This window comes from Salvia splendens, chromosome 12 (genome assembly GCF_004379255.2).
Source record: "Salvia splendens isolate huo1 chromosome 12, SspV2, whole genome shotgun sequence".
Taxonomy (NCBI): Eukaryota; Viridiplantae; Streptophyta; class Magnoliopsida; order Lamiales; family Lamiaceae; genus Salvia; species Salvia splendens.
The window spans coordinates 17,311,609-17,335,895 of record NC_056043.1 but is presented as its reverse complement, the minus strand read 5'-3'; the positions used below and the strand labels follow the sequence as shown (position 1 = coordinate 17,335,895).

Here is a 24,287-nt window from a genome sequence, read left to right as displayed (position 1 = left end):
TCAGAAATATACAAGTATTATAAAATACATGTGCATAGCACACTTAAACACACATTATACAAAAAATACATGCATTAGACACACACTATACAAACACTATACACACAATACACATTGCATAAATTATAAACAAAACAAACGGACTAAATACACTATACACAAAACAGACTCACTAGAGAAAGTATACACAAAATACACACACTACTCACAGTATACACTGCGCATACTACACACTACATAGTACAAATTATACACACTATATACATACACTATACACAAAATACAAGCATTAGCCATGCACAAAAAAATACGCACTGCACACAAAATGTGTAACACACTGCTTACATTATAAAAAATTACAAATAGCTACACAAACATATATAAACAAAAGACTAACCTTATGTACAAGTACATAAATATGCACACACTCTGTAAACAAAATATGCACACAACACATACCAAAAATAAACATATGGCACACACAATAAACACAGTATACACAAAATATACGCATTGGACACTCACTATATATACAAAATACAAAATCTACACATAAAATACGCACACAACAACGTAATACACACGCTATACACAAAGTATTAACACAAAATACACATTGAACACACTATAAATTAAACAAACGGACTCAATACACTAAACACAAAACACACACATTATACACTAAACACAAAACACACACATTAAACAAGCCAAATTACAAATGAAACACACACACTATAAAAAAAACTACATGCACTACAAACACACAACTCAAAACATTGCAACTATACACAGACCAAATAAACTTATACACAAAACAAACACACACACACACAATACATACACTACACATACTATACACAAAATAGACACATTATACACACCTTAGACATTTTACAAGAAAAAGCAGACAACACACTACACAAAACACACACTGACGCACTACACAAAATACACACGTACAGAAAATATACTCATAGCACACACTATAACCAAACTATAAAAAAATACAGACACTAGACACATGTTATACACAAAATAAAAGCACAATACACACACATAACTTAACACGAAAACAAACTGCATATACACACACTACGTACATTGCACATAATACACACGCTATACACGATATATAAACACAAACTATATACACAAAATACACACAATCACGTTGCACACACACACTATGCACACAATTACATTGCACACACTGCACATATTACTCTAAATCCTAAACAAAATACGCATTACGCACTATATACAAGATGCACAGAATACACATTGTTTACACACAATACCCACGCTATACTCAAAACACATATACTTCACATACTATAAAAAAACAAACAAACAAAATAAACTATATACAAAATACGCAGACTATACACACTAAACACAAAATACACACACTAAACATTATACTCAAAATACAAACATCTACACATACAAAATACGCACCGTACATACGCAACAAAAAACACACACACTATTCAGAAATATACAAGTATTATAAAATACATGTGCATAGCACACTTAAACACACATTATACAAAAAATACATGCATTAGACACACACTATACAAACACTATACACACAATACACATTGCATAAATTATAAACAAAACAAACGGACTAAATACACTATACACAAAACAGACTCACTAGAGAAAGTATACACAAAATACACACACTACTCACAGTATACACTGCGCATACTACACACTACATAGTACAAATTATACACACTATATACATACACTATACACAAAATACAAGCATTAGCCATGCACAAAAAAAATACGCACTGCACACAAAATGTGTAACACACTGCTTACATTATAAAAAATTACAAATAGCTACACAAACATATATAAACAAAAGACTAACCTTATGTACAAGTACATAAATATGCACACACTCTGTAAACAAAATATGCACACAACACATACCAAAAATAAACATATGGCACACACAATAAACACAGTATACACAAAATATACGCATTGGACACTCACTATATATACAAAATACAAAATCTACACATAAAATACGCACACAACAACGTAATACACACGCTATACACAAAGTATTAACACAAAATACACATTGAACACACTATAAATTAAACAAACGGACTCAATACACTAAACACAAAACACACACATTATACACTAAACACAAAACACACACATTAAACAAGCCAAATTACAAATGAAACACACACTATAAAAAAAACTACATGCACTACAAACACACAACTCAAAACATTGCAACTATACACAGACCAAATAAACTTATACACAAAACAAACACACACACACACAATACATACACTACACATACTATACACAAAATAGACACATTATACACACCTTAGACATTTTACAAGAAAAAGCAGACAACACACTACACAAAACACACACTGACGCACTACACAAAATACACACGTACAGAAAATATACTCATAGCACACACTATAACCAAACTATAAAAAAATACAGACACTAGACACATGTTATACACAAAATAAAAGCACAATACACACACATAACTTAACACGAAAACAAACTGCATATACACACACTACGTACATTGCACATAATACACACGCTATACACGATATATAAACACAAACTATATACACAAAATACACACAATCACGTTGCACACACACACTATGCACACAATTACATTGCACACACTGCACATATTACTCTAAATCCTAAACAAAATACGCATTACGCACTATATACAAGATGCACAGAATACACATTGTTTACACACAATACCCACGCTATACTCAAAACACATATACTTCACATACTATAAAAAAACAAACAAACAAAATAAACTATATACAAAATACGCAGACTATACACACTAAACACAAAATACACACACTAAACATTATACTCAAAATACAAACATCTACACATACAAAATACGCACCGTACATACGCAACAAAAAACACACACACTATTCAGAAATATACAAGTATTATAAAATACATGTGCATAGCACACTTAAACACACATTATACAAAAAATACATGCATTAGACACACACTATACACACTATACACACAATACACATTGCATAAATTATAAACAAAACAAACGGACTAAATACACTATACACAAAACAGACTCACTAGAGAAAGTATACACAAAATACACACACCACTCACAGTATACACTGCGCATACTACACACTACATAGTACAAATTATACACACTATATACATACACTATACACAAAATACAAGCATTAGCCATGCACAAAAAAAATACGCACTGCACACAAAATGTGTAACACACTACTTACATTATAAAAAAATACAAATAGCTACACAAACATATATAACAAAAGACTAACATTATGTACAAGTACATAAATATGCACACAACACATACCAAAAATAAACATATGGCGCACACAATAAACACAGTATACACAAAATATAATCGCATTGGACACTCACTGTATATACAAAATACAAAATCTACACATAAAATACGCACACAACAACATAATACACACGCTATACACAAAGTATTAACACAAAATACACATTGAACACACTATAAATTAAACAAACGGACTCAATACACTGAACACAAAACACACACATTATACACAAAGTATAAAAGTATAGAACATTTACATATGAGATACACAAAATATACACAAAACACATATACACATAACACAAAATAAATACTACATGGCACATAATATAGTATACACACAATATAAACAAGCCAACGTAATACACACGCTATACACAAAGTATTAACACAAAATACACATTATACACAAAGTATAAAAATATAGAACATTTACATATGGGACACATAACACACGAGACACAATATACACAAAATACATGCACTGTACACAAAATATACACAAAACACATATACACATAACACAAAATATATACTACATGGCACATAATATATACACTATACACACAATATAAACAAGCCAAATTACAAATGAAACACACACTATAAAAAAACTACATGCACTACAAACACACAACTCAAAACATTGCAACTATACACCGACCAAATAAACATATACACAAAACACACACACACACAAAATACATACACTACACATACTATACACAAAATAGACACATTATACACACCTTAGACATTTTACAAGAAAAAGCAGACAACACACTACACTAAACACACACTGACGCACTACACAAAATACACACGTACAGAAAATATACTCATAGCACACACTATAACCAAACTATAAAAAAATACAGACACTAGACACACGTTATACACAATAAAAGCACAATACACACACATAATTTAACACGAAAACAAACAGCATATACACGCACTACGTACATTGCACATAATACACACGCTATACACAATATATAAACACAAACTATATTCACAAAATACACACAATCACGTTGTACACACACACTATGCACACAATTACATTGCACACACTATACACACACTGCAATTACTACTCTAGATCCTAAACAAAATATGCATTACGCACTATATACAAGATACACAGAACACACATAGTTTACACACAATACCCATGCTATACTCAAAACACATATACTTCACATACTATAAAAAAACAAACAAACAAAATAAACTATACACAGAATACGCAGACTATACACACTAAACACAAAATACACACATTACACATTATACTCAAAATACAAACATCTACACATACAAAATACGCACCGTACAAACGCTACAAAAAAACACACACTATACACATATATACAAGTATTGTAAAATACATGTGCATATCACACTTAAAACACATTATACAAAAAATACACGCATTAGACACACACTATACACACAATACACATTGCATAAATTATAAACAAAACAAACGGACTAAATACACTATAAACAAAACAGACTCACTAGAGAAAGTATACACAAAATATACACACTACTCACTAGAGAAAGTATACACAAAATATACACACTACTCACAGTATATACACTGCGCATACTACACACTACATAGTACAAATTATACACACTATATACCTACACAATACTGAATGTGTAACACACTGCTTACATTATAAAAAAAAATACAAATAGTTACACAAACATATATAACAAAAGACTAACACTATGTACAAGTATATAAATATGCACACTCTATACACAAAATACGCACACAATACATATCGAAAAAAAAACATATGTCACACACAATAAACACAGTATACACAAAATATACGCATTGGACACTCACTATATATACAATATACAAAATACAAAATATACACATAAAATACGCACACAACAACGTAATACACACGCTATACACAAAGTATTAACACAAAATACACATTATACACAAAGTATAAAAATATAGAACATTTACATATGGGACACATAACACACGAGACACAATATACACAAAATACATGCACTGTACACAAAATATACACAAAACACATATACACAAAACACAAAATATATACTACATGGCACATAATATATACACTATACACACAATATAAACAAGCCAAATTACAAATGAAACACACACTATAAAAAAACTACATGCATTACAAACACACAACTCAAAACATTGCAACTATACACCGACCAAATAAACATATACACAAAACACACACACACACACAAAATACATACACTACACATACTATACATAAAATAGACACATTATACACACCTTAGACATTTTACAAGAAAAAGCAGACAACACACTACACAAAACACACACTGACGCACTGCACAAAATACACACGTACAGAAAATATACTCATAGCACACACTATAACCAAACTATAAAAAAATACAGACACTAGACACACGTTATACACAAAATAAAAGCACAATACACACACATAACTTAACACGAAAACAAACAGTATATACACACACTACGTACATTGCACATAATACACACGCTATATACAATATATAAACACAAACTATATTCACGCAATATACACAAAATACATGCACTGTACACAAAATATAAACAAAACACATATACACATAACACAAAATATATACTACATGGCACATAATATACACACTATACACACAATATAAACAAGCCAAATTACAAATGAAACACACAACTCAAAATTATACACTGCGCATACTACACACTACATAGTACAAATTATACACACTATATACCTACACAATACTGAATGTGTAACACACTGCTTACATTATAAAAAAAAAATACAAATAGTTACACAAACATATATAACAAAAGACTAACATTATGTACAAGTATATAAATATGCACACTCTATACACAAAATACGCACACAATACATATCGAAAAAAAAACATATGTCACACACAATAAACACAGTATACACAAAATATACGCATTGGACACTCACTATATATACAATATACAAAATACAAAATATACACATAAAATACGCACACAACAACGTAATACACACGCTATACACAAAGTATTAACACAAAATACACATTATACACAAAGTATAAAAATATAGAACATTTACATATGGGACACATAACACACGAGACACAATATACACAAAATACATGCACTGTACACAAAATATACACAAAACACATATACACATAACACAAAATATATACTACATGGCACATAATATATACACTATACACACAATATAAACAAGCCAAATTACAAATGAAACACACACTATAAAAAAAACTACATGCATTACAAACACACAACTCAAAACATTGCAACTATACACCGACCAAATAAACATATACACAAAACACACACACACACACAAAATACATACACTACACATACTATACATAAAATAGACACATTATACACACCTTAGACATTTTACAAGAAAAAGCAGACAACACACTACACAAAACACACACTGACGCACTGCACAAAATACACACGTACAGAAAATATACTCATAGCACACACTATAACCAAACTATAAAAAAATACAGACACTAGACACACGTTATACACAAAATAAAAGCACAATACACACACATAACTTAACACGAAAACAAACAGTATATACACACACTACGTACATTGCACATAATACACACGCTATATACAATATATAAACACAAACTATATTCACGCAATATACACAAAATACATGCACTGTACACAAAATATAAACAAAACACATATACACATAACACAAAATATATACTACATGGCACATAATATACACACTATACACACAATATAAACAAGCCAAATTACAAATGAAACACACAACTCAAAATTATACACTGCGCATACTACACACTACATAGTACAAATTATACACACTATATACCTACACAATACTGAATGTGTAACACACTGCTTACATTATAAAAAAAAATACAAATAGTTACACAAACATATATAACAAAAGACTAACATTATGTACAAGTATATAAATATGCACACTCTATACACAAAATACGCACACAACACATATCGAAAAAAAAACATATGTCACACACAATAAACACAGTATACACAAAATATACGCATTGGACACTCACTATATATACAATATACAAAATACAAAATATACACATAAAATACGCACACAACAACGTAATACACACGCTATACACAAAGTATTAACACAAAATACACATTATACACAAAGTATAAAAATATAGAACATTTACATATGGGACACATAACACACGAGACACAATATACACAAAATACATGCACTGTACACAAAATATACACAAAACACATATACACATAACACAAAATATATACTACATGGCACATAATATATACACTATACACACAATATAAACAAGCCAAATTACAAATGAAACACACACTATAAAAAAACTACATGCATTACAAACACACAACTCAAAACATTGCAACTATACACCGACCAAATAAACATATACACAAAACACACACACACACAAAATACATACACTACACATACTATACACAAAATAGACACATTATACACACCTTAGACATTTTACAAGAAAAAGCAGACAACACACTACACAAAACACACACTGACGCACTGCACAAAATACACACGTACAGAAAATATACTCATAGCACACACTATAACCAAACTATAAAAAAATACAGACACTAGACACACGTTATACACAAAATAAAAGCACAATACACACACATAACTTAACACGAAAACAAACAGTATATACACACACTACGTACATTGCACATAATACACACGCTATATACAATATATAAACACAAACTATATTCACGCAATATACACAAAATACATGCACTGTACACAAAATATAAACAAAACACATATACACATAACACAAAATATATACTACATGGCACATAATATACACACTATACACACAATATAAACAAGCCAAATTACAAATGAAACACACAACTCAAAATTATACACTGCGCATACTACACACTACATAGTACAAATTATACACACTATATACCTACACAATACTGAATGTGTAACACACTGCTTACATTATAAAAAAAAATACAAATAGTTACACAAACATATATAACAAAAGACTAACATTATGTACAAGTATATAAATATGCACACTCTATACACAAAATACGCACACAACACATATCGAAAAAAAAACATATGTCACACACAATAAACACAGTATACACAAAATATACGCATTGGACACTCACTATATATACAATATACAAAATACAAAATATACACATAAAATACGCACACAACAACGTAATACACACGCTATACACAAAGTATTAACACAAAATACACATTATACACAAAGTATAAAAATATAGAACATTTACATATGGGACACATAACACACGAGACACAATATACACAAAATACATGCACTGTACACAAAATATACACAAAACACATATACACATAACACAAAATATATACTACATGGCACATAATATATACACTATACACACAATATAAACAAGCCAAATTACAAATGAAACACACACTATAAAAAAAACTACATGCATTACAAACACACAACTCAAAACATTGCAACTATACACCGACCAAATAAACATATACACAAAACACACACACACACAAAATACATACACTACACATACTATACACAAAATAGACACATTATACACACCTTAGACATTTTACAAGAAAAAGCAGACAACACACTACACAAAACACACACTGACGCACTGCACAAAATACACACGTACAGAAAATATACTCATAGCACACACTATAACCAAACTATAAAAAAATACAGACACTAGACACACGTTATACACAAAATAAAAGCACAATACACACACATAACTTAACACGAAAACAAACAGTATATACACACACTACGTACATTGCACATAATACACACGCTATATACAATATATAAACACAAACTATATTCACGCAATATACACAAAATACATGCACTGTACACAAAATATAAACAAAACACATATACACATAACACAAAATATATACTACATGGCACATAATATACACACTATACACACAATATAAACAAGCCAAATTACAAATGAAACACACATTATAAAAAAACTACATGCACTACAAACACACAACTCAAAACATTGCAACTATACACAGATCAAATAAACATATACACAAAACACACAAACACACAAATTACATACACTACACATACTATACACAAAATAGACACATTATACACAACTTAGACATTTTACAAGAAAAAATAGAAAACACACTACACAAAACACACACTGACGCACTACACAAAATACACATGTACAGAAAATATACTCTAAGCACACACTATAACCAAACTATAAAAAAATACATACACTAGACACACGTTATACACAAAATAAAAGCACAATACACACACATAACTTAACACGAAAACAAACTGTATATACACACACTACGACATTGCACATAATACACACGCTATACACAATATATAAACACAAACTATATTCACAAAATACACACAATCACGTTGCACACACACACTATGCACACAATTACATTGCACACACTATACACACACTGCACTTACTACTCTAAATCCTAAACAAAATATGCAATACGCACTATATACAAGATACACAGAATACACATAGTTTACACACAATACCCACGCTATACTCAAAACACATATACTTCACATACTATAAAAAAACAAACAAACAAAATAAACTATACACAAAATACGCAGACTATACACACTAAACAAAAAATACACACACTAAACATTATACTCAAAATACAAACATCTACACATACAAAATACGCACCGTACATACGCTAAAAAAACACACACTATATAAAAATATACAAGTATTATAAAATACAGGTGCATAGCACACTTAAAACACATTATACAAAAAATACACGCATTAGACACACACTACACACACAATACACATTGCATAAATTATAAACAAAACAAACGGACTAAATACACTATACACAAAACATACTCACTAGAGAAAGTATACACAAAATACACACACTACTCACAGTATACACTGCGCATACTATACACTACATAGTACAAATTATACACACTATATACATACACTATACACAAAATATACAATTATTGTAAAATACATGTGCACACTTAAAACACATTATACAAAAAATACACGCATTAGACACACACTATACACACAATACACATTGCATAAATTATAAACAAAACAAACGGACTAAATACACTATACACAAAACAGATTCACTAGAGAAAGTATACACAAAATACACACACTACTCACAGTGTATACACTGCGCATACTACACACTACATAGTACAAATTATACACACTATATACCTACACAATACTGAATGTGTAACACACTGCTTACATTATAAAAAAAAATACAAATAGTTACACAAACATATATAACAAAAGACTAACACTATGTACAAGTATATAAATATGCACACTCTATACACAAAATACGCACACAACACATATCGAAAAAAAACATATGTCACACACAATAAACACAGTATACACAAAATATACGCATTGGACACTCACAATATATACAATATACAAAATACAAAATATACACATAAAATACGCACACAACAACGTAATACACACGCTATACACAAAGTATTAACACAAAATACACATTATACACAAAGTATAAAAATATAGAACATTTACATATGGGACACATAACACACGAGACACAATATACACAAAATACATGCACTGTACACAAAATATACACAAAACACATATACACATAACACAAAATATATACTACATGGCACATAATATATACACTATACACACAATATAAACAAGCCAAATTACAAATGAAACACACACTATAAAAAAACTACATGCACTACAAACACACAACTCAAAACATTGCAACTATACACCGACCAAATAAACATATACACAAAACACACACACACACAAAATACATACACTACACATACTATACACAAAATAGACACATTATACACACCTTAGACATTTTACAAGAAAAAGCAGACAACACACTACACAAAACACACACTGACGCACTGCACAAAATACACACGTACAGAAAATATACTCATAGCACACACTATAACCAAACTATAAAAAAATACAGACACTAGACACACGTTATACACAAAATAAAAGCACAATACACACACATAACTTAACACGAAAACAAACAGTATATACACACACTACGTACATTGCACATAATACACACGCTATATACAATATATAAACACAAACTATATTCACGCAATATACACAAAATACATGCACTGTACACAAAATATACACAAAACACATATACACATAACACAAAATATATACTACATGGCACATAATATACACACTATACACACAATATAAACAAGCCAAATTACAAATGAAACACACACTATAAAAAAACTACATGCACTACAAACACACAACTCAAAACATTGCAACTATACACAGATCAAATAAACATATACACAAAACACACAAACACACAAAATACATACACTACACATACTATACACAAAATAGACACATTATACACAACTTAGACATTTTACAAGAAAAAATAGACAACACACTACACAAAACACACACTGATGCACTACACAAAATACACACGTACAGAAAATATACTCTAAGCACACACTATAACCAAACTATAAAAAAATACATACACTAGACACACGTTATACACAAAATAAAAGCACAATACACACACATAACTTAACACGAAAACAAACTGTATATACACACACTACGTACATTGCACATAATATACACGCTATACACAATATATAAACACAAACTATATTCACAAAATACACACAATCACGTTGCACACACACACTATGCACACAATTACATTGCACATACTATACACACACTGCACTTACTACTCTAAATCCTAAACAAAATATGCAATACGCACTATATACAAGATACACAGAATACACATAGTGTACACACAATACCCACGCTATACTCAAAACACATATACTTCACATACTATAAAAAAACAAACAAACAAAATAAACTATACACAAAATACGCAGACTATACACACTAAACAAAAAATACACACACTAAACATTATACTCAAAATACAAACATCTACACATACAAAATACGCACCGTACATACGCTAAAAAAACACACACTATACAAAAATATACAAGTATTATAAAATACATGTGCATAGCACACTTAAAACACATTATACAAAAAATACACGCATTAGACACACACTACACACACAATACACATTGCATAAATTATAAACAAAACAAACGGACTAAATACACTATACACAAAACAGACTCACTAGAGAAAGTATACACAAAATACACACACTACTCACAATATACACTGCGCATACTACACACTACATAGTACAAATTATACACACTACATACATTCACTATACACAAAATACAAGCATTAGCCATGCACAAAAAAAATACGCACTGCACACAATACTGAATGTGTAACATACTGCTTACATTATAAAAAAAATACAAATAGCTACACAAACATATATAACAAAAGACTAACACTATGTACAAGTATATAAATATGCACACTCTATACACAAAATATGCACACAACACATAAAAAAAACATGTCACACACAATAAACACAGTATACACAAAATATACGCATTGGACACTCACTATATATACAAAAATACAAAATATACACATAAAATACGCACACAACAATGTAATACACACGCTATACACAAAGTATTAACACAAAATACGCATTGAACACACTATAAATTAAACAAACGGACTCAATACACTGAACACAAAACACACACATTATACACAAAGTATAAAAATATAGAACATTTACATATGGGACACATAACACACGAGACACAATATACACAAAATACATGCACTGTACACAAAATATACACAAAACACATATACACAACACAAAATATATACTACATGGTACATAATATACACACTATACACACTATATAAACAAGCCAAATTACAAATGAAACACACACACTATAAAAAAAACTACATGCACTACAAACACACAACTCAAAACATTGCAACTATACACAGACCAAATAAACTTATACACAAAACACACACACAAAATACATACACTACACATACTATACACAAAATAGACACATTATACACACCTTAGACATTTTACAAGAAAAAGCAGACACACACTGACGCACTACACAAAATACACACGTACAGAAAATATACTCATAGCACACACTATAACCAAACCATAAAAAAATACAGACACACGTTATACACAAAATAAAAGCACAATACACACACATAACTTAACACGAAAACAAACTACATATACACACACTACGTACATTGCACATAATACACACGCTATACACAATATATAAACACAAACTATATTCACAAAATACACACAATCACGTTGCACACACACACTATGCACACAATTACATTGCACACACTATACACACACTGCACTTACTACTCTAAATCCTAAACAAAATATGCATTACGCACTATATACAAGATACACAGAATACACATAGTTTACACACAATACCCACGCTATACTCAAAACACATATACTTCACATACTATAAAAACAAACAAACAAAATAAACTATACACATAATACGTAGACTAACACACTAAACATTATACTCAAAATACAAACATCTACACATACAAAATACGCACCGTACATACGCTACAAAAAAACACACTATACACAAATATACAAGTATTATAAAATACATGTGCATAGCACACTTAAAACACATTATACAAAAAATACACGCATTAGACACACACTATACACACAATACACATTGCATAAATTATAAACAAAACAAACGGACTAAATACACTATACACAAAACAGACTCATTAGAGAAAGTATGCACAAAATACACACTGACGCACTACCCAAAATACACACGTACAAAAAATATACTCATAGCACACATTATAACCAAACTATAAAAAAATACAGACACTAGACACACGTTAAACACAAAATAAAAGCACAATACACACACATAACTTAACACGAAAACAAACTGCATATACACACACTACGTACATTGCACATAATACACACGCTATACACAATATATAAACACAAACTTCCTTAGCTTAATAAGATTTTGAATACAGGTTGAGATATTAAATTTTGTAAAAAAAAAAAGAAATTCAATCCAATTCAAAACAACCAGAATCACTTGCCATAGACCTATAGCCCGAAAATTCTTAATAAGAAATAAAAGCATATCACATAGACAGTTAATACATCAGTTACCTTCTCAACCAAGCAAGGTAGAAAGATGGGTTGCCTCTGCTTCTGTCATAGTGTAGCCCTCATTTTTCAACAGATCCATAAGCCTGGGATGAAATTTAAGTACCTTATCAAAGTTACAGAAGCTCAAAAGTTAAGAAAGGATACGAGATAGTTTAAATATGATAGATAAGAATTATCAGAACATGTATATACACCTGCTATAACATCATTATAGAGCTAGATATTGGAGAATCAATAAAAATTTGTAATTTTAGCAAATCCACAAACAAGCAGAATAAACAAATGTTCTAATTGAGAATACTCATCAAATATGCTACCACTCATTTCCTTTTCAGTGAATTCAGTGAGCTTTAATTCAGTGAGCAAAGCACACAGGCATGCTGACAAAAAAACCGATTAATAAAATCCTATTTACCATTAATAAGCATGATGTGTTGGATTCACAAAACCTTAACACAAATTAAGAGTATATCTAAGACTTCAATCACCTCTCTTCCCATGGAGGAAGAGCCTGTATATCATAAACAAATCGAAGGTTAGAAGAAAATTTCAAGTTACACAATCAAAACTAGAATTTATGTTGAAAGAACCTTCTGCAACATCTCAATGCCATCAATTTGACATCATAATGTTTGAGAAGTAAGTAAAGTCACTTACTAACATCTATAAAGAATGTAACATATGATCACATGCAAAAAAATTATATAAGCCACACAGATGCCAAAACAAGTCGAACACTAATGGTCTAACAATTTACTCAAACCCAAAAGCTGAAAAAAGTTCTAAAAAGTTGTATGAAGGCCTCCTCTGTGGTATAGAAAAGCTAATCCCACAAAATTAATAAAGAAATCTTACAAGAGAAACGAAACCTCAAAACGAAAACTGAAGATCTTGAATGCGCTCTATATGCAATTCTTCGAATTTGAATCGGCAAACAATAATCATTTCCCTGTCATCCTGCGAGAGTAACACTAAGTTAATAATCTACTTTTTTGGCATAAAAGATACGGGCACTGTTTGCAGCCTGCAGCTACCAAAATATTTGCACCTTATTGCCCTAAAAAATAAATCTGTACCAACCTTGCTGATCAAAACTCGTGACTGAATATCAATGTCTTGAATAGACAAGATGGATTCTTGCATGGATCCCTTGTTAGGTGCCAACTCTCTAAATATACAGGACATCAATTAAAATATACATTACGGTTCAGAAGAAAGATATTAACCACAGAAAACATACGAAGGTGCATTTCTACTTTCATGCCAAGATTCGCGGTAACCATGACCGTTTGGTTTTGCTGTCTTTAGGATGCTTTCTGCCGTGATGCTTAACAAAACATATCCACCAGATTCATAATTATCTGCAATGGATATGTGACACGAGAAAAATCAATAAAATGATATGGAAAAGTGAAAAAAAAAATTAATATATTTTTTATTAAGAGATGAGTTAATGGAAAGTAGCATAATACCTTGAAAAGCTCAATATGGCTTCAGTTGTTTGCTAATAATAGCTAAATCAGAACCTTGTATATCTCTCAAATTCTTGGATACCTATAATGGGAGAGATATAAAATAGATGTGGTGCAATCTAGCAGCTAAAAGAGTTAGCAAGCCTCAATCAAGTAATAAAAATTATGGATGTCCATACCGTTTCTTGTCCACAAACCCTCAATACATTAAAGTATGCTTCAGCCGCTTTACGAACATTTGCTGATTTATCCTAGCGTCTGTGAGAACAGCTGAAATACATGGTAGTGGTAGACACAACAAAAGATGAGGTCAACAATACTCAAAACAGAAGTTGGAAAAACACTATTTTCCAAATCGACTACAGACCATTTTATTGGGATGAGCATAGCTAAGTATCTAAGGTACTCAATGACCACTCACGCATATGTAAAGCTATTGGCTTTGAGGAATTCGGGATTTGTTAAATGATCCCAAGTATTTATAATATTGGGATTGTGAATCTCAGTTAGTTAGCGCAAGAGACTCTTAATAAACTAATAACTAATAGTATAAGAGAGCACCAATTGTGGATAAAGTAGCAACAATCAAATTTTTGTTAGTGTCATGTAGACGCCCTTTTATAGCTCCAAATAGATCTCCTAAAACAAGAAAGAAAAGAGGGCACGTCATGTAGATAATTATTTACTCCATATACAAAATTTGAGACTAGTTTTTTCAAATTTTCGACTGATGTACCAGTTCCATCCAGCAGAACACGTTTGTTCACCTCTTCCAGAATTTTGGTCACACTTTCAGTAGATTCCAAGCGGACCTAGAAGAAGATAAAGTCAGATTGATGGCATGCCCTCTTATAAATCATTCAAAGATTTGATGATTAACAAACATATACTCCATATAACAAACCTTCCAATCAGAACTCTCTAAAAGAAGTGGGGTGATCTTTTTTATTGATATCTTCACATGGAAGACAATCCATGCCACCAGTCACCGCAGATGATGTAGAATAAGTTACTTTAACAACCTTCTTTGGAGTGCAGATGCCTGCAATACTGTATTTGTAAATTTGAATTGAAGAACAAACTTATATTGGGAAAACTGACAGTTTTACACCAAAAAGAATTTACCTCGTAGTAAAGCAGGTTTAATGCAGAAATACCTTTACATCTTCCAGAAAAGCAAAAAAACAGTAAATTCATGTTCACCAGATGCAGTTAATTCCTGGATGCAGCACCTGAACATTTTTCTCATTCCAGCCAGGAATAACACAGTAAAAGGATCAACATCTCAACAGATGGATCCAAATTCGTTTGTTATTCAATCTGGTCTTCAAAGACACAATAGCTGAAACAAAAAACTTAGTAGCAAGATAACAATTTTAAAAAAGCAGCCCCATCTGCCAATGCAATTCATACAAAAGAATCACAGTAAGCGCAATACTCTAACATCAAAGAACCAAAGACAACATGTATATAATAGTAATATCTAGCATTTTTAGAAAAGACCAATAAATAAAGGAGTATATAAATATTCACCAGATGAAGCAAAGAAAATATCAAGAAAAATAAAAATAAAAAGGCATGATATGAGGATTAATCTACTACTTAGGTACTATTTCGCTTCAAACAATGGCAAAGGAATGGATAAAGGTTTATCTTGAAAGCAAAAGAAAATTTCAAAACAAGCAGATTTCTCGACTCCATAAACTTGTAAATAATGGATGGACAAATAATAACTAAGACAGAACATTACCATGTACTTAAGTTGCTAAATCTATAAAATATTTAAGTATATTAACTAACCAGAAAATAGAAAAACAAACAATTTCTTAAACAGGAGCATATTAACTAACCAGAAAATAATTCCTCAAGAAATACAAAGGAAGGATAAAATTATATTGAAAAATGATCATCTATGAAATGATCAAAAGACACCAATTGACTTACAAAAAAAGTGGGCTACAATGAACCCACGATGCAAAACCATAAATTAGGGGGGGCATACAAAAACTAAGAGTGAAGCACCTACATAGATCTCCAAAAGTTAAAACAACTATCAATCGATTAAGTAAGACTATGCAAATGCTTTCAAACAATGTCGTCAAACTATGCAACATAACATTCTTACAGAAGGAAGATTCACTACATCAATAATATAAGAACAATAATTAAAAGAAAAAATAAACAAGATAAAACAGATCAAGATATAATACATTCGTGAGCTTGATCAAACATTTAACAACCAAATCGCAGAATTTCTGGTTTCTGATTGCTAGAGACTCATTTGATGCTGGAGAAGGCCATCTTAATGGATCCAAAGGTCTTAACAGATTTATAAGAACAACAAATGATGAATTACGCTATGCATTATCCTGCACGTGCAATCCGGCCCCACAACAACAATTATATTCACAAGAGAGGAGAAAAACTAGCAATGCTTGCCTCATAAGTTTTATAGTGATAGTTACCAGAACCTTTAACATCAGAGCATTAAAAGCTCTCAAAAGTTGACTTCCATCATCCATCCGTGGAACCCTATCATCCAAAAGCCATAGCAACAGTTTTGTGTAAGATGAGACTAGTACTCTCCTTATCTCCTTAAGCAAGCCTCTTATTCTAAAAAGTCTGCAACAAAAGCAATACCAACTTCAGACCTCAATTAACACACAAATAATAAAAATCATGACATGACTCTTCAATTTTAGGCGCTATAAGTTTTTTAGGTCAAAATAATAATTGCCTTATTCACCGGGCATGAAACTAGTTAATCAGCATCATTCTGTATTTCTTCCATTGTGCTGCCCTTGGGGTCAGCAGTTGCTTAAGCCAATTCATTGCACACAACTTTCATCCCTTCAACAACATATTGGCAAAAAACAAAAATAAGTTTCTCAAAAGATAGCTATAATTGCCCAAATAATGTAGAAATGACATTGGACAAACAAAACAGAATCAGAGATATTGTCAGTAGAAAAATTATGAAGAAAAATTAGAAAAATAGATAAACAAAGTTCCAATTCAAGCAATAAGAACATTACTAATACAATTTTGAAGAACAAATAATTATATGAGATCATGTGAACATACTAAATGTAAAGGCTATGCAAAGGTCTTAACAAATACGCAATTTTTAAAACATTTTAAGACATCACTAACCAACATCAACCACTTAGCAATGCAGTCTTGTTAGATCTTTAAAATAAAAGGTCAATCAAAGTTACAGAAGATCAAGAGTCGAGAAAGGATACGAGATAGTTTAAATATGATAGATAAGAATTATAAGGACATGTGTATTCACTGGCTGTAACATCATTATAGAGATAGATATTGGAGACTCAATAACAATTTGTAATTTTAGCAATTCTAGAAACAAACTGAATAAACAAATGTCCTAATAACAAGTGTCTTGAGAACACTCATAAAATATGCAACCACTCATTTCTTTTTTAAAAATATCATTTGATAAATTCACACAGCCAAGCACATGGGCATGCTAACTAAAAAAACAAACAAATTAATAAAATCCTATTCACCTTTAATAAGCATGATGTGTTGAATTCACAAAACCTCAACACAAACCACTTTAAAAGTATATCTAAGACTTCAATCACCTCCCTTCCCATGGAGGAAGAGCCTGTATATCATAAACAAATCGAAGGTAAAAGAAAATTGCAAGTTACATAATCAAAACTAGAATTTATGTTGAAATAACCTTTTGCAACATCTCAATGCCATCAACTTGATTTTTGAAGTCAGCACTTAGAGCCTCCGATGCAGATCCTCTCGAAAGTATTTCATGACATCATTCTTTTTGAAGTAAGCATAGTCCCTTACTAAAAATCTATAAAGAATGTAGCATATCATCACATACATAAATATAACATAAGCCACACAAATGCTAAAACAAGTCAACACTGATGGTCTGCTACTATTTACCCAAACCCAAAAGCTGATAAAAATTTGCAAAAGCTGTATGAAGACCTCCTCCGTGGTATGGAAAATCTAATCTGATAAAATTAATAATAAAATCTTAAAAGAGAGCAGAAACCTCAAGATCTTGAATTTCCTCTACACGCAATTCATCTAATTTGAATCTGCGAACAATAATTCTTTCTCTGCCATCCTGCGAGAGTAACACTAAGTCAATAATCTACTATGCCGCCTTAAAAGCTACAACATTGTGTGCAGCGTTATCAAAATAATTGCACCTTGTTGCCCGATAAAATAAATGTGAACCAACCTTGTTGTGACTGAATGTTGATGTCTTGAAAAGACAAGATAGATTCTTGCTTGAATCCCTTGTTAGGCACAACTCTCTAAATAAACAGGACATCAATTAACAAATACATTATGGTTTAGAAGAAATATATTAACCACAAAAAACATACTGAAGGTGCATTTCTGCTTCCATGTTGAGATTCGCGGTCGCCATTTCCATTAGGTTTTGCTGTCTTTAGGCTGCTTTCCAACGTGATGCTTGACGAAACAAATTCACCAGATTCATAATTATTCTGCAATGGATATGTGGCACAAGAAAAATCAACATAATGATATGAAAAAGTAGAAAAACAATATAAATTTTTTATTAGGAGATGAGTGATTTAATGGAAAGTAGCATGAAAAGCTCCATATGGCTTCAATCGTTTGCAAATATCAGCTAAAGCATAATCTTGTATATCTCTCAAATTTTCGGATACCTGTAAGGCGAGAGATATAAGATAGGTCTAGCACCATCTAGCAGCTAAAAGAGTTAGCAAACCTCAATAAAGTAATAAAAATTTTGGATGTTCATACCGTTTCATGTCCACAAACCCTCAATATTTCATTAAATCATGCTTCAGCCTCTTTATGAACATCTGTTGATTTATCCTAGAAAGGTAACCAAGAAATATCCTGAGACATAAAGTTGGCACAAACAGCTACCTGAAGAATATCAACTTTGAATAACAAAATACCGTAATAGCAGATGTAGTGGGTTTGATTAGCTTGATTGCATCATGAAACTCAGCTAATCCAGCAAGTTGTCTTGATAGCCAATCAAATTTCACCCCTCTGCGCCTACTTTAGCCTGTGAGAATAGCTGAAATATATGGTAGCAGAAGACAACAACAAACGATGAGGTCAGGGATACTCAAAGCAGAAGTTCGAAAAACACTATTTTACAAATAGACTACAGACCATTTTATTGGGATGGGCAGCACAAGGCCAAGTGTCTAAGGTACTCAATGTAAACTCACGCATATGTTTTCTGTTGTCGCCAAGGCATTTCAAAACATCTGAAAGAATGCCCTGCATGGGCCACATTCATGTAAATGATCAAGCTTTCACAAGAGCTATGTACATGACAGAAGAGTTTCAATATTGTGATTTAAAGGTATAACTATTGGCTTTGAGGAATTCTGGATTTAATAAATGATCCCAAGCATTTATAATATTGGGATTGTAAATCTCAGTTAGTTAGCGCAAGTGACTCTTAATAAACCTATAAGTAATAGTATAAGAGAGTACCTCGCTTAATTTCTGCTGTCCCATTGTGGTCCCAAGAGCACCAATTGTGGACAAAGTAGCAATTATCAAATTTTTGCTACTATTGTGTAGACGCCCTTTTAGAGCTCCAAATAGATCTCCTAAAACAAGAAAGATAAGATGGCACATCATGTAGATAATTATATACTCCATATACAAAATTTATCAAATTTTCCCTTTTAGAGCTCCAAATAGATCTAATAAAACAAGAAAGATAAGATGGCACATCATGTAGATAATTATATACTCCATATACAAAATTTATCAAATTTTCCACTGAACATACCAGTTCCAGTTCACCTCTTTCAGAATTTGGTTACATTTTTAATAGATTCCAAGTGGACCTAGACAGAAGATAAAGTCAGATTGACGGCATGCCCTCTTAAATCATAAACATATTTGATGATTAACAAACATAAACTCCATATTACAAATCTTCCAATCAGAACTCACTAATCCTTTTAACAAAGTGGGAGGGATCTTTTAAACAGTATCTTCACGTGGAAGTCCATCCAGGCCACCAGTCACCACAGATGATGTAGAATAAGTTACTTTAACAACCTTCTTTGGAGCTGCAGATGCCTGCAAAGAGTAATATTTGTAAATTTGAATTGAAGAACAAGCTTATATTGGGAAAAATGGCAGTTGCACTACATAATTAAAATTTAAGAAAAAAAACTAGATATAATACCTTGGGAGCTTGATCAAACATTTTAACAACCAAATCAGAGAAATGAAGATGGACGTCTTGATGGATCCAGATTTCCTAACAGATTTATAAGCACAAGAATTGATGATGTACGTTCTGTGTTATCCTGCACGTGCAATCCAGCCACACAATAGCAATTATATGCGCAAGAAGAGAGGAGAAAAAACAAGCCAAGCTTGCCTCATAAGTTTACAGAGATAGTTACCAGAATCTTTAACATCAAAACATTCAAAGCTGTTAAAATTTGACTTCCATCATCCATCTCCGGAACCCTATCATCCAAAAGCCAGAGTAACAGTTCCGTGATGAGACTATGAGAGGACTCTCCTTAAATGCATAAGCAAGCCTCTTGTTCTGAAAAGTCTGCAACAAAAGCAATAACCACTTCAGACCTCAATTGACACCCAAATAATCAAAACCATGACATGACACTTTAATTTTAGACATTATTACTTAAAACATCAGACTAATTACCTATATCATAGTATTCAGGACATATTTACAAGATCTTGAAAGGCACCAGTGAGGCGGAAGTCAAAAGTCTTCTCAACTTGCATGAAAAGATACCAATTGTGAGGACCTCACAGAAACAATGCCTAAGAGGTATGTCAAAAATAGCATAACAATGTCTTATTCGCCATGCGTGAAACTACCCTATCAGCATCTTTCACTATGTCAAACTAAAATTACAACTCTTATTTACACAGTTAACTCTAACAGCTGCTGGGTGTCAGATCTATTCCAATCCTAATTAGAAAAGGAAACAAAACATAAAGATGGCATTTGTTCAATTTATACATCAACGAACAGTCCATAGAATGAAGCAAGTTCGGCTAGTTCAGTAACATCCTCTTTCCTCTCCCACCATTTTGAAGCTTTCTGAAAATAAAATACAAAAATTACGAATAAAAGCCTTCAATAAATTATATTTTGAATATTTTTAATAGGTAAAAGACAAAGATAGGCCACTTACCACCGCTTACCAAAATCCTGACTTCTCCATCGACTTTAATATATCAACTTGATCAATAAGGTCCTGGGGAGCTGATAGGGAAGATATCTTAGACTCATAAAAGGCAGCCAGAAATCTAAGTCTCTAAGGTAAAACAACACGAAGGTAAAATATCACTATCATTTACAAAGGCAGCTTCAATTCATTAAAGCTTAAGATGGTTGGTCAGAATCAGTGATGCACATAAATTGCGGTTCACACAAAACCTAGAACCTAATCAAGGAATGGGTTAGGCAAGGGGGTAGACAGATTCGACAAAAGTAAAAGACAACATTGTATTACCTCGACCTTTGGCTACGTGGTGACTTGACAACATTGGCAAGATGTACACTCAAGCACATACGTTTTGTTGTCACCAAGGCATTTCAAGACATCTGAAAAATCTGAAAGAATCCCTTGCACAAGCCACATTCGTGTAAATGAACAAGCCTTCACAGGAGCTATGTACATGAAAGAAGAGTTACAATATTGGGATTTAAAGATACAACTATTGGCTTTGAGGAATTCCGGATTTAATAAATGATCCCAAGCATTTATATCATTGAGATTGTAAATCTCAGTTAGTAAGCGCAAGTGAATCTTAATAAAGCCTATAACCTATAGTATAAAGGGTACCTAGCTTGACTTCTCAACTGGATGTCCCATTGTAGTCCGAAGAGCACCAACTGTGGACAAAGTAGCAATTATCAAATTTTAGAACTGTCGTGTAGACGCCCTTATAGGGCTCCAAACAGATCTCCTAAAATAAGAAAGATAAAAGGCA

At 31.7% G+C, this 24,287-nt stretch overlaps 1 long non-coding RNA gene across 20 annotated transcripts in view; it reads right to left on the bottom strand.

The window, feature by feature from the left end:
• Nucleotides 1–24,257, bottom strand: part of LOC121757239 — a 32,901-nt gene extending 8,644 nt beyond the window's left edge. Inside the window, exons 1-26 of one of the 20 annotated variants that reach the window (XR_006041194.1) lie at nt 24,140–24,229; nt 23,807–23,964; nt 23,486–23,556; nt 22,987–23,391; nt 22,718–22,875; nt 22,495–22,618; nt 22,257–22,385; nt 22,090–22,147; nt 21,786–21,904; nt 21,456–21,566; nt 21,233–21,357; nt 21,072–21,146; nt 20,666–20,788; nt 20,518–20,593; nt 20,326–20,400; nt 19,990–20,118; nt 19,811–19,911; nt 19,027–19,130; nt 17,185–18,902; nt 16,460–17,092; nt 16,281–16,362; nt 16,049–16,169; nt 15,889–15,976; nt 15,664–15,765; nt 15,224–15,319; nt 14,809–14,891 (exon numbers count right to left, since the gene is read on the bottom strand). This is a non-coding gene — a long non-coding RNA (uncharacterized LOC121757239). Of the gene's footprint in view, nt 1–14,808; nt 14,912–15,223; nt 15,320–15,663; nt 15,766–15,888; nt 15,977–16,048; nt 16,170–16,280; nt 16,363–16,459; nt 17,093–17,184; nt 18,903–19,026; nt 19,131–19,810; nt 19,912–19,989; nt 20,119–20,325; nt 20,401–20,517; nt 20,594–20,665; nt 20,975–21,071; nt 21,147–21,232; nt 21,358–21,455; nt 21,567–21,785; nt 21,905–22,089; nt 22,148–22,256; nt 22,386–22,494; nt 22,619–22,717; nt 22,876–22,986; nt 23,392–23,485; nt 23,557–23,806; nt 23,965–24,139 lie in introns of all 20 variants that reach the window. The other 19 variants (XR_006041200.1, XR_006041201.1, XR_006041190.1 and 16 more) reach the window with 19 other exon arrangements.
• Nucleotides 24,258–24,287: the final 30 nt, after the last annotated feature.